This window comes from Melozone crissalis, unplaced genomic scaffold (genome assembly GCF_028551555.1).
Source record: "Melozone crissalis strain CALT ecotype California unplaced genomic scaffold, PUWL_Pcris_2 ptg000045l_1, whole genome shotgun sequence".
NCBI classification, from domain to species: domain Eukaryota; kingdom Metazoa; phylum Chordata; class Aves; order Passeriformes; family Passerellidae; genus Melozone; species Melozone crissalis.
Window position 1 is genome coordinate 9510910 of NW_026535823.1, and position 13424 is coordinate 9524333.

Below are 13424 nucleotides of genomic sequence, written 5' to 3' on the forward strand. Positions count from 1 at the left end.
AACTTGTACCAGTAAAAGAAATAGCCTTAACATGACTGACTGCATATCACATTCCACACTGCCTCCTCTGAACATCCTACAACACAGCGTTAATAGCATTACCTATTCCCTGAAGTACCTCTTTGGATTCCAGTATACCCAGAATGTGCCTGGGTACATTTATCACAAATGTTATGCAGCACACAGAGTAGCCAGTGGCACAGTGATAGACATTTGCAAGTGCCTGTGAAAGCCCTTTGCAATTACATACCTGGTTATATAGAATTAAACACAGCCAGCAAGGAAATAAATAACAATAATAACAAACTCTGGAGTATTTTTGGGCATGTATTCAAAATGTAGCCCTGTTCCATCCCCTGCTAGATTAGAGGATGGAAAAGCAACATCCTCGAGGGTCCCTTACCTTTCCCTGAATGAGGGGAAGATTGGAAGGCTCAGGCTTCACACCAACACAAAGGCCTCTGGAAAACTGACTGCAGGAGTTGCTTACTCCTCCTTTCCCCCAAACATTCAATGCCATCACATCCTGTATTTTCAGAACAAGTTGCCCTCCTGGAGCAGCAGAGCCCAGGCGAGCCCACTGCAGTGCAGCTGCAGATGGGGGTCCCAGCACACACCTATGGAGAGGTCCATGCTGATCAACACCTCCCTCTCCTCCCCAGTTCCAGGTATTTCCCCCACATCCCAGCCTGCCCCTTCCCCTCTCAGCTCCTGCCACCTCCAGCACGGTGGCAATGCCTGCGTGTCATTGCCTGCTCGCTGAGCAGATTCAGGGAGACAAGCCCTGAGAACCTCTCCTGCAGCAATGCCACCGCCACAACTGCGACAAGAAACAGCCAACTAATAATGGACCAGTTGAGGGGCTGCCAGCTTCAGCAAACATGGCTGGAATGGTATTTTTTGTTTAGTTCAGGAAGCTTCCAGTTGAGCATCAGTCAGCTTGCTTGACCCAAGCCCTGGACTGCAGTAGTCCAGAGGCTGCACAGCACCTCAGGCACCAGCGGCTGTGCACAAAGATTTCCACGAGGCCTTGGGTTGTCAACTAAATGAAGCCAAAAGTAAGTTTGCCCATGCATGCAGGCAGCACCTAAGGCGCTGCAGAAGCTCCTGGAGCACTGACAATCGATAGTAAATACATCATAATCCCAAAGAGATTGCTGAAAATTTGTTTAGTACATTACTGTGTCCACTCATTGTGTTTCCACCCAGTATTTGCAACACGCCAAGTGCAGCAGATCTGCCCGATGTAAACAGCTACCCTAATCCACACTGTTCTATAGATCGTGTTTACCCAAGGCTGAATGATCATTTCAACCTTTGTTAATCTGATTGCATAACAAACCACAGCAGCCTGAAATAACCAAGCTGCTCTCTCCCGCACACATTAGTTGAAGTCAGTAATTTCAGCACCCTGCTTCTTCTCAAAAACGGACCAGACCAGATCATGGAGAAAGAAGAAAACAAAACAAGTACCTGGCCACTGCTTTCTCAGCCAACCACCAGACACATCACTGCACGCAGATGCCACGGGGCACATTCACACCTGGAGCGGGCTGGGAGCACAAGGCAAAGCAAAATGTTGCCAAGCCCTGAGCTCCACTGCGCAACTGAAGCACATTCTGCTGGAGCTTGCTCACAGCTCGGCGCAGGCTCGCGAGCAAGCCATACAGCGTGGATTTCCAAAACATGAAATTGCACGTATATAAACAAAGGCTGTAATTTACACGGCAAGATCCTATGAAAGCTTATCTAGCACATGACATCACACCCATAAATTACAACTTAAAGCACCTGTGCCAAACTGCTCCCACCCCGAAATGAACGTGATTAATATCATCTGCTCGTCCATGCCCATGCCTCTTGGAAATAAACACACATGAAGTACCTCCCAAGACAGAGTAGCATTTAAAGATTCTTCAGACAATGAGAAGATTTATAATTATTATTGCATTGCATCATCACAAAGCCTTAAACAAATCAAGCTGCCTCATCATATGACACCTAAGATAATACAAGGTTAAGCAGCATCAAGCAGTATTGGTTAACTTCACTTGTACGGAAGGACAAATACCCCCACAGCCCCTGGGCACGGGGATCTTCAGCCTCACAGCTATTATTAAACAGCAAGTTAGACAAGCAAAATCAAAACACATGGATTTCTTTGAACAGGCCCAGAATCAGAATCTTTCCATTGAAATCCAACCAACCAGGGTGTAGGGAAAGTGAAGGGCAAGCGAATGGGGAACTGACTAAGGTAAGGGATGTGTTTCAGCATCTCTCAGCTTTAGTTCACTGGTCCACGATCAGCTTGGGAGAAATCAAGAGGCGGTATCAGGAGCTAACATTACACTGCCTATTGATCACAGCCAGCTTTCCACAGCACACAACAGAATTCCTCCTCTGGACTGATGATAGCCGAGGAGGCTGCCTTATGGCACAACTGGCAGACAAGACAGGCATCAGCCGACTCTCTAACCAAAACACGCCTGAATACCTTTGTAAGGCAAAACCAGCCAAGTATCTCCGCTCCAGGCATAAATATCTGCTCCTCCGAGTCCGCAGCTCCCCACAAATAATTGCCAATTATCGCCGTGCCCCCACGCTCCGCCCGCGCCGGGGCACTGCCCCCGCAGCAGGCCGTGCGCCGGGAGCGGAGCGGCTCCGACGGCTCTGTCCGCGCCAGCTGGGTCCGTGCCGGCTCCATCACGCTCTGCCCGCACCGAATCCCCATTTCTGCGCGTTATTACCAATCTGACATCACCCCAGAGCAAGCACAGTCTGACATCTACAGTTAACTCGGCGATGGTGTAAGTGCCGCCCGGCGCACGGTGCGCCCGGTGTTGCAATACTCTGCTGCCGAGCATCGAAAAAGAACGTAAATAGACACGGATGTGGACACGCAGCTATACGCACAAACCCGCCGGAGAGCGGCTGGCAGGGCTCGCTCCCGCCCCGGCCGTGCAGCCGCAGCCGAGCCCCCCGGTGGCGACGGCTCCGGCCCGGCAGCGCCGGGGGGGCTCCGAGCCGCCCACCCGCAGCCATTTCCCCGCCGCGGCCGCGGGTCCGGCGCTCCCGGCGAGCCCGCTCCGCACAAAGCCCGCCGGGCCATGAATAAAACATCGCCCGGAGGCGGCGGCCAGGGGGGTCGGCATACGAGAAATAAGGGAATGGAAAGGGGAGCGGAGGATGGGGGACTCCACCCCGCCCCTGACCCGCGCTGCCCCGGCCCCGGGCGCTCACCTCGGCAGCCGCGCTCGGAGCGGCTCCCCCGGGCCGGAGCGGGCGGCGGGCGCGGGCGGCTGCGGCTCCCGGGCGGTGTGCGGCGGCGGCGGGGAGCTGAGCCGAGCCGAGCGGAGCCGAGCGGCCTCTCGGGGAGCGGGCGGGGCGGAGCGGGCGGGGCGGGGCGGAGCGGGGCCGTCACCGCGGGGAGGAGCCGCCCGCGGGCTGCGGGGTACCGGGAGTGCCCATCCCGCACACAGATCCCGGAGTACCGGCACCGCTCATCCCGCACTCGGACCCCGGGGTACCGGGAGTGCCTATCCCGCACTCGGACCCCGGGGTACCGGGAATCCTCATCCCGCACTCGGACCCCGGGTACCGGGAGTGCCCATCCCGCACACAGATCCCGGAGTACCGGGAGTGCTTAGCCCGCACTCGGACCCCGGGGTACCGGGAATGCTCATCCCGCACTCGGACCCCGGGGTACCGGGAGTGCCCATCCCGCACACGGATCCCGGAGTACCGGGAGTGCTTATCCCGCACTCGGACCCCGGGGTACCGGGAATCCTCATCCCGCACTCGGACCCCGGGGTACCGGGATTGCCCATCCCGCACACAGATCCCGGAGTACCGGGAATGCTCATCCCGCGCTCGCACCCTGGAGTACCGGCACGGCTCCTCCCGCACTCAGATCCGCGGTGTCGCGGGGCAGGGGCTCTGAGCCGGGAGGAAGCAGGTGCCCGGTGAGGTCACGATGCACAAATGCGGAATAATGGAATCGGTGGAGGAAGGAGGGACCTCTGGAGATGGTGCAGTTCAAATTCCCCCAAGGCAGGGTAACCCGGAGCAGGTGAAACAGGTGGGTTTGGGATATTTCAGAGTTGGAGATGCCACACCTTCCCTGGACAGCTGTTCCAGGGTTCTGCCACCCTCCATGCAAAGAAGTTCTTCCCCATGGAAGTGGAGGGTAAGCTCCAATCTCTGTGCCCAGGGACAGCACCCAGGGAATGGCTGGAGCTGTGTCAGGGCAGGGTCAGGCTGGAGATCAGGAAAGGCTCTTCCCCAGAGGGTGCTGGGCACTGCCCAGGCTCCCCAGGGAATGGGCACAGCCCCAAGGCTGCCAGAGCCCCAGGAGGGTTTGGACAATGCTGCCAGGGATGCACAGGGTGGGATTGTGGGGGTGTCTGAACAGGCACAGGGGCTGCACTGGATGACCATGTGAGTCCTTCCAACTCTGGATATTCCATGGTTCCATGTTGTTAAACTTGTGTTTTAGTTTTTGTCCATTGCTCCTCATCCTGTCACTGAGCACCACCAAAAAGAGTCTGGCATCCTCTTGGCACCTGCCTCTGGGATATTTATGTGGCTCTCAGACACAGCCCCCTGTGCCTTTGGTGTCCATGCCCCACTCAGTAGGAGAACAGCAGAGTGCTTCTCTTCCTTAGCATGGAAGTTGTTTTCCCAGGAATGCAATGCCTATCAGATCTATGGCACCATGCACCCAAACTTTCACTGGAAACCTATGTTCTTCTGTTCACAGAGGCAGAGTTTTTCATGAAAACAACTGAAAAGCTGGAGATGGAGGTGAGGCCTCTTTGAAGACTGGGTTATAAAAGCTGTCTCAGACTATTCCTGCCAGGAAGTGCTACCATGTGAACTAGAAAGACTCCAGCAAGCCTACATCCTTTTCATCACTTACAGTTTTAGTATCATCCAATAAACCAGGCAGATAAGTTTTCATCTAAGGACATTTTTCCTTCACCAGGATGAAAATGCTGAAATAAATAACAGTTTGTTTGCCAAATCCTTGGCAAAATCCCATTTGAAGTAATTTCTACCTTCAACTTTCTAGCAATTAATTATTTTTTGCTGCGCTTGAAATCACTACCAGAAAGGTGCACATAAACAACATCAAGACATTCCAGAAGAAGGAATATTTTCAACTCTAGGTTGATAACTGTGAAGTTTGGCCAACTTTGTTTTTCTGCAGGGAGCCTGATACTGTTTCCAAAGAAAAGTGATGCTTTTACAGTGAAACATATATGATTGCTATGCCTCTATAAACTCTGCTTCCAATAAAAATACCCATAAAAGAACAGCAGGAAGCAAACATATTTTGTTTAGCTTCCACAAACGAACCTCCCTGATGTTTTCCTGATGATGTGTGCAGCTAGTTAACATTCATAATAATTATTTACATGAAAATCCATTTCCTTATGCACAAATTTGTTGATGGAGTCTTTGTCTGCCACTCTCGTGTAGTCAACAATATGTTTAAAAGCAGAAAATAGTTATTTCCCTGATTTCTGGTGTTTGTTTTACTCATTTCTGAGATGAGATAGTGCATACTGGAGAGCTATTTTTAGAAGCTGAAAAATTATAAACAGTGTAAACAATTTCTGATAGCTAGGACAATTTTGGTACTAAGAGTACCATCAGCTGGGCCTGTGCTCTGTCCCTGCCTAGTGATGCTCAAACCAGGTATTAGTTGGTTAACTCACAAATAAATTACGGGTTTAACATTAAAACAAAGTGCTGGGGGTTGTTCCTGCAGGAGGAGGACAAATTTCATCCTGACTTTTTTGTACATGAGAACAGAAATTGGCTTTCCTTCTTCAGTTCTCCTGCTGTGGGAATGAATTGACTCAGATCTGGGAGAGTCATGGACTAAAAGTAGGCAGAGACAAATATTTGCAAAGATGAAATTATCATTATTTTTATAATAATAAGCCCCTCAAAACTCTTGGAAAGATGAAAGATGAGGAATATATTTGAGTATGGAATGTCAATGACTTGTACCTGGTTGTCTCCTTTTGAAAGCAGCTCCACCTCTGTGCCAAAAGAAAAGAACAAGCCTCTTAAGATAGCAGGTAAAACAGTGGTGTAGAAGCACCAATTTGGCCTATTTATGAGAGGAAAAAAGATTTGGCTTTCATCACAGTACTGCAGTGCAATCAGTGTGTGCATGCCTTGCATGTTGTCTCAGTTATATCAATACAGCAATGCTAATGAGACTCTGTCTGTCTTCCCCTAAAAATGGGAATGCAGGTCATTGTTTATGCCCAAAGTATATGCATTGTACCTGTGTCCTACTTGTTATGGGTGAAAAATAGACCATTTCTTGGATCAGGTAGCTGCTATCAGCACAACTGTCTGTTTTTCAAGCTGAAAACTGTTTCAAATGCCTAAGTTACCCTGTTTATTTTCTGATGATTTCCTGATACTTCAGTGAAGCCCTTCCCTTCAGAAATGGGAGAAATGAGAGCAATCATGGCTCACCTTATAAAAGAATAAGTGAAATTGCTGCACATTTTTCCCAATTAACAGGAGTTCAGAAGAAAAACTAAAATGCTGCACAAGCTGCTGCCAGAAACAGTTTAAGGATTTTTATTAATTGTTATCACCTCGACCCTGGCTATAGTAAACCTTACAATGACAGATTCATTTTCCCTTCAAGTATTGTAGTCCCAAAACATTGAAGTATTTCCTAACTGTGTTGATATTCTAGAATTTTTGTAAACATAATCCCCAGGGCTGGAAAGTATGGTCACCATGCATGGACTCTGACTGCCAGGGTGGTGTGGCTATTCCTCCATCCCCCAGGACTACTGGAGAAGCCAAGTCAGGCTCACATGGAGAAGCCAAGTCATGGCTCACATTGCTGTTGCTGCTGGAGAAAAGCATGAAGGATACAGAAAGGCATGAGCCCTGCAGATGCAGCCTCCTCCCATGAACCTTGCATGTTCTATAAAATTTTAGGATGTCAGGTACCAAAATTTTTTATAGGATGCTAAAGTCATTGAGGTGAGTTTGATGCTGCAAACCAGCAAGCTGCTCTTTGAGCTGTTCTGCTGCTTGACAAGCGACACAGGAACAGACTTGTGAACTTCCCAGCTCCTTTTTAATGGTGTATTAACATCAAAGACTAGCTTTACATATTTAAAAGACTACAAATTAGCAGACATTTGTTTTGCACAGTCTGGCCCTGCTTGTTGCATTCACTGTCATTATTAAAATGGAAATGGATGTTAATCTGCAATACAGAAAAACATGGACTGCAAATTCTGGGCATATAAGAGAATGCATTTTAACCAATAAAAAATTATCTCTGATGAAATAATGCCCTTGGAAGTAGGAACTGCTCTCATTCACCTCACCCAACACTACACCTGTTCAGAGGGCAAAAAGGAGAATGAAATACTTTAAAAGAGTGAAAGATTGTTCTGCGTCACTTAAGGCTGAATAATTCTCCAGAGTTTTCTGTTTTACAACTTCATCATCACAGAGCAGAGCCTACATCAAACCCCTGGGACACAAAGCAAGCCCAGCTGTAGGAGAAACCTACAGATACATCTGGGAATTTTCAGGCAATCTTTACTGATCCCAGTTCTGTGTGCAGTGCTTGTTTATTTACTCTGCAGATTCAATTATTCTGTTTATACTTGAGCTTGCAATTAGGAAAGATAAGACAAAATAGGTAGATAAACCCTCCAGTAAACCACCCACATTTTGGAAGCTGTATAAACAAGAAGAAAAGGTCTGTGGCAGAGCATCCAATCCTGAGGTTCTAATTCCAGATTAGCAGTTTAGCAAAACTGTCTGTTAATTTCAGGCAAGGGCTGAGAGAGGAAAGACTAAGCAGGGACTTTAGTTGTTAGCTGTTCAACATTTGGATGCAGCACAGATACTGCCAAAGTCATACACTGAGGTTTTAGCCTGGAGAGTGCTTCGTGCTGGGATTGCAATCATAGGCCATGCGCCTGTGCTAGAATAAGATAAATCAGTGAAGATCACAGAATCACAGAATCATGCAATACCCACAAGGATCACCAAATCCAGCTCCCAAGATCAACTTTTATTTGTGTGCCTGAAGGTCCAGTTCACCAGAACCCCTCCCCCTTTTATTTTGGCATTTCTCTAAACACAGTCAATATATGGTCTGAAAACCCAGGGAAGGAGTGGCAGGTGAGCATTGGGTGCTGGGGTCCTGTTCGGGTCACCAGCAGAAGGTGCCTCTGCCTTTCAAGGTGCAGAATTGGATGCAAAGCACAGGCTGAGTTCTGCTCCTTACTGAGTTAGCACCAAGAAAGCCAAGAACATTTTCTTCTAGGCTGCACATTTTGTTTCTCAGTACCAGTTAGGCTTGCATGACTTTCTCTTTGAGCCTCTTATGCTTTAGCACAGCTCATTCTGACACTAAATGATACAGAGAACACTTGTGTGAGCTATTCTACCTCCTCCTGGGGAGAGGTGCACATCTCCTTTTGGGAGGGACACTGCCCACTGGTGATTTCTTCTCTGGCACAGCCGTTTGCAAAGCCCAGAACCACTCCCACTCCTCACCTCCTTCAGGAATATATGCAACTTTAAGTTAAAGCACAGTTTTAAGTTAGAGTTTTAAGTGACAAAAAGAAAACCTATAACAATAAAAGCAGTTTACTTCTTGTGATCTCAACTGTATCTCCTACATTAGAAGGTAAACACTGTTAAATTTTATGTAAATCAGTCTTTCAGGGGGCCATAAAAACACTGCTTGCAAGAACATAAAGCAAAAACAGGTGACTATAACAGTAATGGAAAATTTGGGGATTTTTTCATGCATTTTATACACAAAAAGAATCCCAAACAAACAAAACTCCAACAAACAACATTCTAAGTTTATAACTAGTTGAAGGATGGCTTTGAGCAGTAGAACTGACATGGGTGGAGTCATCATTTGTGCTTTACCCAGGGCATTTATCATCATCACAGCAAGGGACTGTGTGCCATGTGCAAACTTAAACCTGTACACAGCCTTTATCAGATCAAGTCTCAGGTCTCAACATCTCAGGCTGGCAAACAGGGATTCAACAAGTAGCCTAAAGGCCAGAGTGGGCTGAGAAGAAAAGCTAGAAGCCATGGCTGAGTCCGTGTTCTAACTGCTGGCACAACTTCCCCCTTCTCATGCACAGGATGTGGGCATTAAAAGGAAATATATAATTGGGTTTTCCTGCATCCCTTTCCATAGCAGAAAGGAGAACACACTTACTTGAGAATCCTGCTGTCTGTATGGAATTGAAGGTCTATTTCCTTGTGCACCAATGTGTGTTATTCCCTTTTAATTTCCAAGCTGAGGAAATAAAGAAAAAATATTCTTGTCGTTGTGCTGCTATTATGGCAGAGAATTTAATTGCATTCAAATCAAGGCGAAGTTATGATTCCCTTAGAAACTGTAACTTGGTCCAAAACACTGAGCTCTTCTGGAGCAATTGTTGCTGCACACCTTTGGAGAAAACATTAAGCTGACAGGAAGTGTGTGTTATGGTTCATAAGGGAACTATTCCATGGAAATCCCCAGCTTGTAAGGATATGTGATTAATCACAAATGCACTTTCATCATAGCTTTTACATACAGGTGATGATACAGAGCTGTGGGTTAGGAGTTCCTGCCTTCTCCTGACATCTCAGGGTGAGATACCTGTGCTGCAGCAACTCCTCCATGATCCTTTAGAGTCAATGAAGGGAAACAAGGACCTCCAAAGGCTGGTTGGTGCTGAAAAGAAGTGAATGACCTCCCAGAGCCTTGTGTTTTGCTGGGATAACTGGCATGAGCACAGACACCCACATCCTGATGTCTGAGCCATGTAAGGTGAATCCACTCGTGGGCAATTTGATGGTGTTTAGGAAGGCAATAATTTCCTCATCATTTTTTGGGAGCTTCCCCTCAATAAACATATCAAAAATCTTGCCTTTGTTTCTCCCCTACATTTTTAGTGTCTATCTATCCTTCTTCCTCCTTGTCATTTTCAACTTGCAGATCTGTGAAAATGCTCCCACTTCAGCAGTAGCTACTGAAAAAAGGGGTTTCAATTCATCATCAAAACAAACTCCCTTGCTCCCTAGGCTGCTCAAAAGGTTCTGTCTGTGAGGAAGAAAGAAAAAGTTAGTAGAGAAGCATGTTCCTTACAAAAAGGCAGCGATGGTATCGCCAGCAGTTTTGTCTTTATCATTTCTGTAGGTTAGACACAGAGAGAGGAACTGGGATGGCAATAGGAGGCATTGAAAGGCAAGTATTCCACTAAGTCATAATAGAAAATCAAGGTGATTTAAAGTTGCAAATCACTTAAGAGTTCATTCCAGGTAAGTTTAGTTGGTTTAGGGACATGTCAGAATAAGTGTTTAAATTGAAATGTGTTCATATATGACACATTGTTTGGGTGTTATTTATGCATGTTTAAGCAGAATGAAAAATGTGCTTTCCATCATAATGTCTGGACAATGCAGACCATTGTGGACTGAGAAATTCAGATTCAATGTCCATTTCAAAGATTTATACATCCCAGAGAGAGAGATAGAGGCTATTTGGTTAAAAATGATATTAAAACATTCTGGACCCTATCAAACCAGTGAAAGGCAGTAACAATATGCAGTTCTGTGTTATTTGTTATCACAAAATTCAACTATATTTTATTTCTTTGAAGTCCAAAGACCTCTGTGAAGTGGGGTCTTCTCACCAGCTTCTTCTGTTGCTGAACAATAAGGAGAGCTGAGGGGAAAGCCAGGACAGGTTCACAGGATGATCTGGAGAAGACTGAACATCTTGCCCAGCCCTGCCTGAGTCTGCTTTGGTAAAACCTGTCTCTGAAGAACTGCACAGAAAATCCACAGATGTCCCTTATCCCTGAGCAGGGTCCCAAATGGATTGGGTGGGGTGCCAATCTCCTGTCACCCCCTTCAGAAAACATTTCTGCAAGGAGGAGAGATGCAAATCTGCCTGTGGGTCAAATGGTGCTTTTCATGACAAAAAGACAATGGATACCCAGGAGAATGTCAGTCACCAGTGACCATGGGGACTGGAAGGGAATCTGATCTTAGGAATAAAAGAGAGACATTTCCTGCACAGACTGAGCCTGTGACAGTCCATGTTAATTGTAGTTTTACAAAACAGCTGAGGGTCACTAACAACTTCCCTAAATTGCTGAGCCACAGCAGAGGCAGGAGTTGGGTACATGACTGTGTATTAACACCCACTCAGATAAATACAGAGATAATGCAGCATTTTCTGGCTGGGGGTAAGAGATGTAAGTCTTACTGACAGTGCTACAGGAGAAGAAAGGAAAGCTGGAACCCTTCTGCATCAGCTCCAACAGCATCTGCAGTCTGCTGCTGCTGAGATGTGGTGCTTCAGGCTCCAAAAATTATGGAGGCATCTCCCCTAAGGTTACTCTTGCCCTGGGAGTCTGAAGGAACTGTAAGCCAAACTAAATATTAACCTGCCTCCAAGGACTGTGGCAGTGTCATTTTTTATGGGTATGCTACATCTGAGACCATGCAAACACCTGTTACTGGTTTGTTGTTTGTTTTGAGTCTGTCTGTGTGTGTGTGTGTGTGTGTGTGCGCGCTTTTTAGGGAAGGAAAGAACTGCCAGTCTCTGGAGCTCACTGTGACTCACAGGCCCAGGTGCCATGCTAAAGAAAAGTTGGATTGAACCACACTAAAAGAAAACACTTTAAAGATCCTTAAACAAGTCTCTGCTAATGTTCAGGGATGGACCACTTCATCTGGCTTCTAAAAACCCTTGATTTTCATCATCCATGCCATGGTAAAGGGAGATTTCCCACCTTTGCACAGCTATGGTAAGGAAATGCAAAGTGTTGTTGCCTCCCTTGGTGGCCTTGGGGCTGTGCTTGCCTCTGTGACCTGCTGTTGGCCTTGCCCCAGTGTGGGACAAACCTGAACATAAGCTCATGCTATTTGTGACTTGTGCCCTCAACCAAAAAGAGGAAGGCAGTTCTCAGTACCCAGTGTCTGTCCAGCAAAGCTTTCACAAATGGAAGAACACTGTACCATCAGCTTTGTTGGAAACCTTTCTCATAGTTCCTTGTACATCTCCTTTCCAGATATGTCTGAGTGGTGTGCAAAGCCTGATTGAATATGAAAGGTAAAGACCAGCTGAAAACACAGGGTCTAGAGGCATCTGTCAGCAGTGGCCGTGGCATTTACTGTCATAGCAGGTGTCAGTCTGGTCTGCCCTCAGACATTTTCCTTACTCCTTGTCAGGCTTTGCGGTGTCTGGATGAGCAGGACCTCGCATTTCATTAGTTCATTTAACGTGCAGAAGGTGGAGGAAGAAGCCTTACCTATTTTACTCTTTTAGCACATGCCCATGCTTGTGACTTTAGCTGGTGGTGGAGCAGTTAAATGAAGGAAAAAACAGAGCAACTAAGAGATTGAGCACATCCCAGTTATCAAAACACAGAGGATGACTGTTTTTCTGTTTTTGTTTCAATGAGGATCAAATCAGACTCCTAAATGTCCTAAAACACATCCCAGTAGCTGGGGAATGAGACTATTGGATTCATCTCTGCAACCACCTGCACTCCTGTACTTCCTTTTGGAAAATAACTGCCCCATTAATCTTATTCCATTTAACTGGATTAAGTGTTATCTATATTTTGTGTACTGTGACCAGAGAGGAGCCTGCACACCATGCATAATCTCATTATGTGTTTGTGTGTACAACCAGAGAAGCACTGAAGGAGGTTCAGCCTTGCCCAACTCTGTGGTGTCGGACAGGGAGGAAATCAGCCCAGTAACTTCTGAGACTGCATGGAAATACACCAAAGCTTGTGTTTCTATGGTCCAAAAGAGCATTAGGTCTCCTTTGAGTGTGACTGACCATTTCCAAAATAAAAGGAGCCTGTTCTTCCCTCAGCATGGTGGGGGCCAGCACTGATGTCCCACCTGGGCACATATTGGGTTTGTGGGGACACAGTGTCACTTTGGCCACTCAATTTCCACTGAAACAGCAATAAACTCTTCTTGGTTCCCTACCCAATGGTGCAAAGCTGGATTTGTCTGTATTTGAAGAGGACTTTTAGGATAAAAATCCCAAGCATTATGATTTGTTTCAACATGCATGTCCTGCTTATAAAGTGCTGTGTAAAACCCAGCACTGCTCTCAGCCAAAAGGGTATGAGGAACAATGCAAGTGATTCAGAAATCAATGAGTGCTGCAGAGCCCATAAAACACAGCAGATGTAAATAAAGCCAGTAAAAGAAAGTCTGCATCCTACAAAGTTGTGTTGCAAAAGACTCTCATAACAATTGTTGCAGAATATAATTTGTATTGTACGACAAGCCCCTAGTATCCTCTCTGGCAAAAAAAAAAAATCATATGTAAATCACAAGAATCTTTTCCAAGATGCTCTAAAAATACATAAATC

At 46.6% G+C, this 13424-nt stretch overlaps 1 protein-coding gene across 1 annotated transcript in view; it reads right to left on the minus strand.

Annotated features, from left to right (window-relative positions):
* CUNH1orf21 (chromosome unknown C1orf21 homolog) overlaps positions 1-3302 on the minus strand; it is a 102031-nt gene extending 98729 nt beyond the window's left edge. The window contains exon 1 of the mRNA XM_054285822.1: positions 3241-3302. The gene's annotated coding sequence lies outside the window, so the exon portion shown is untranslated. The remainder of the gene's footprint in view (positions 1-3240) is intronic.
* Positions 3303-13424: the final 10122 nt, after the last annotated feature.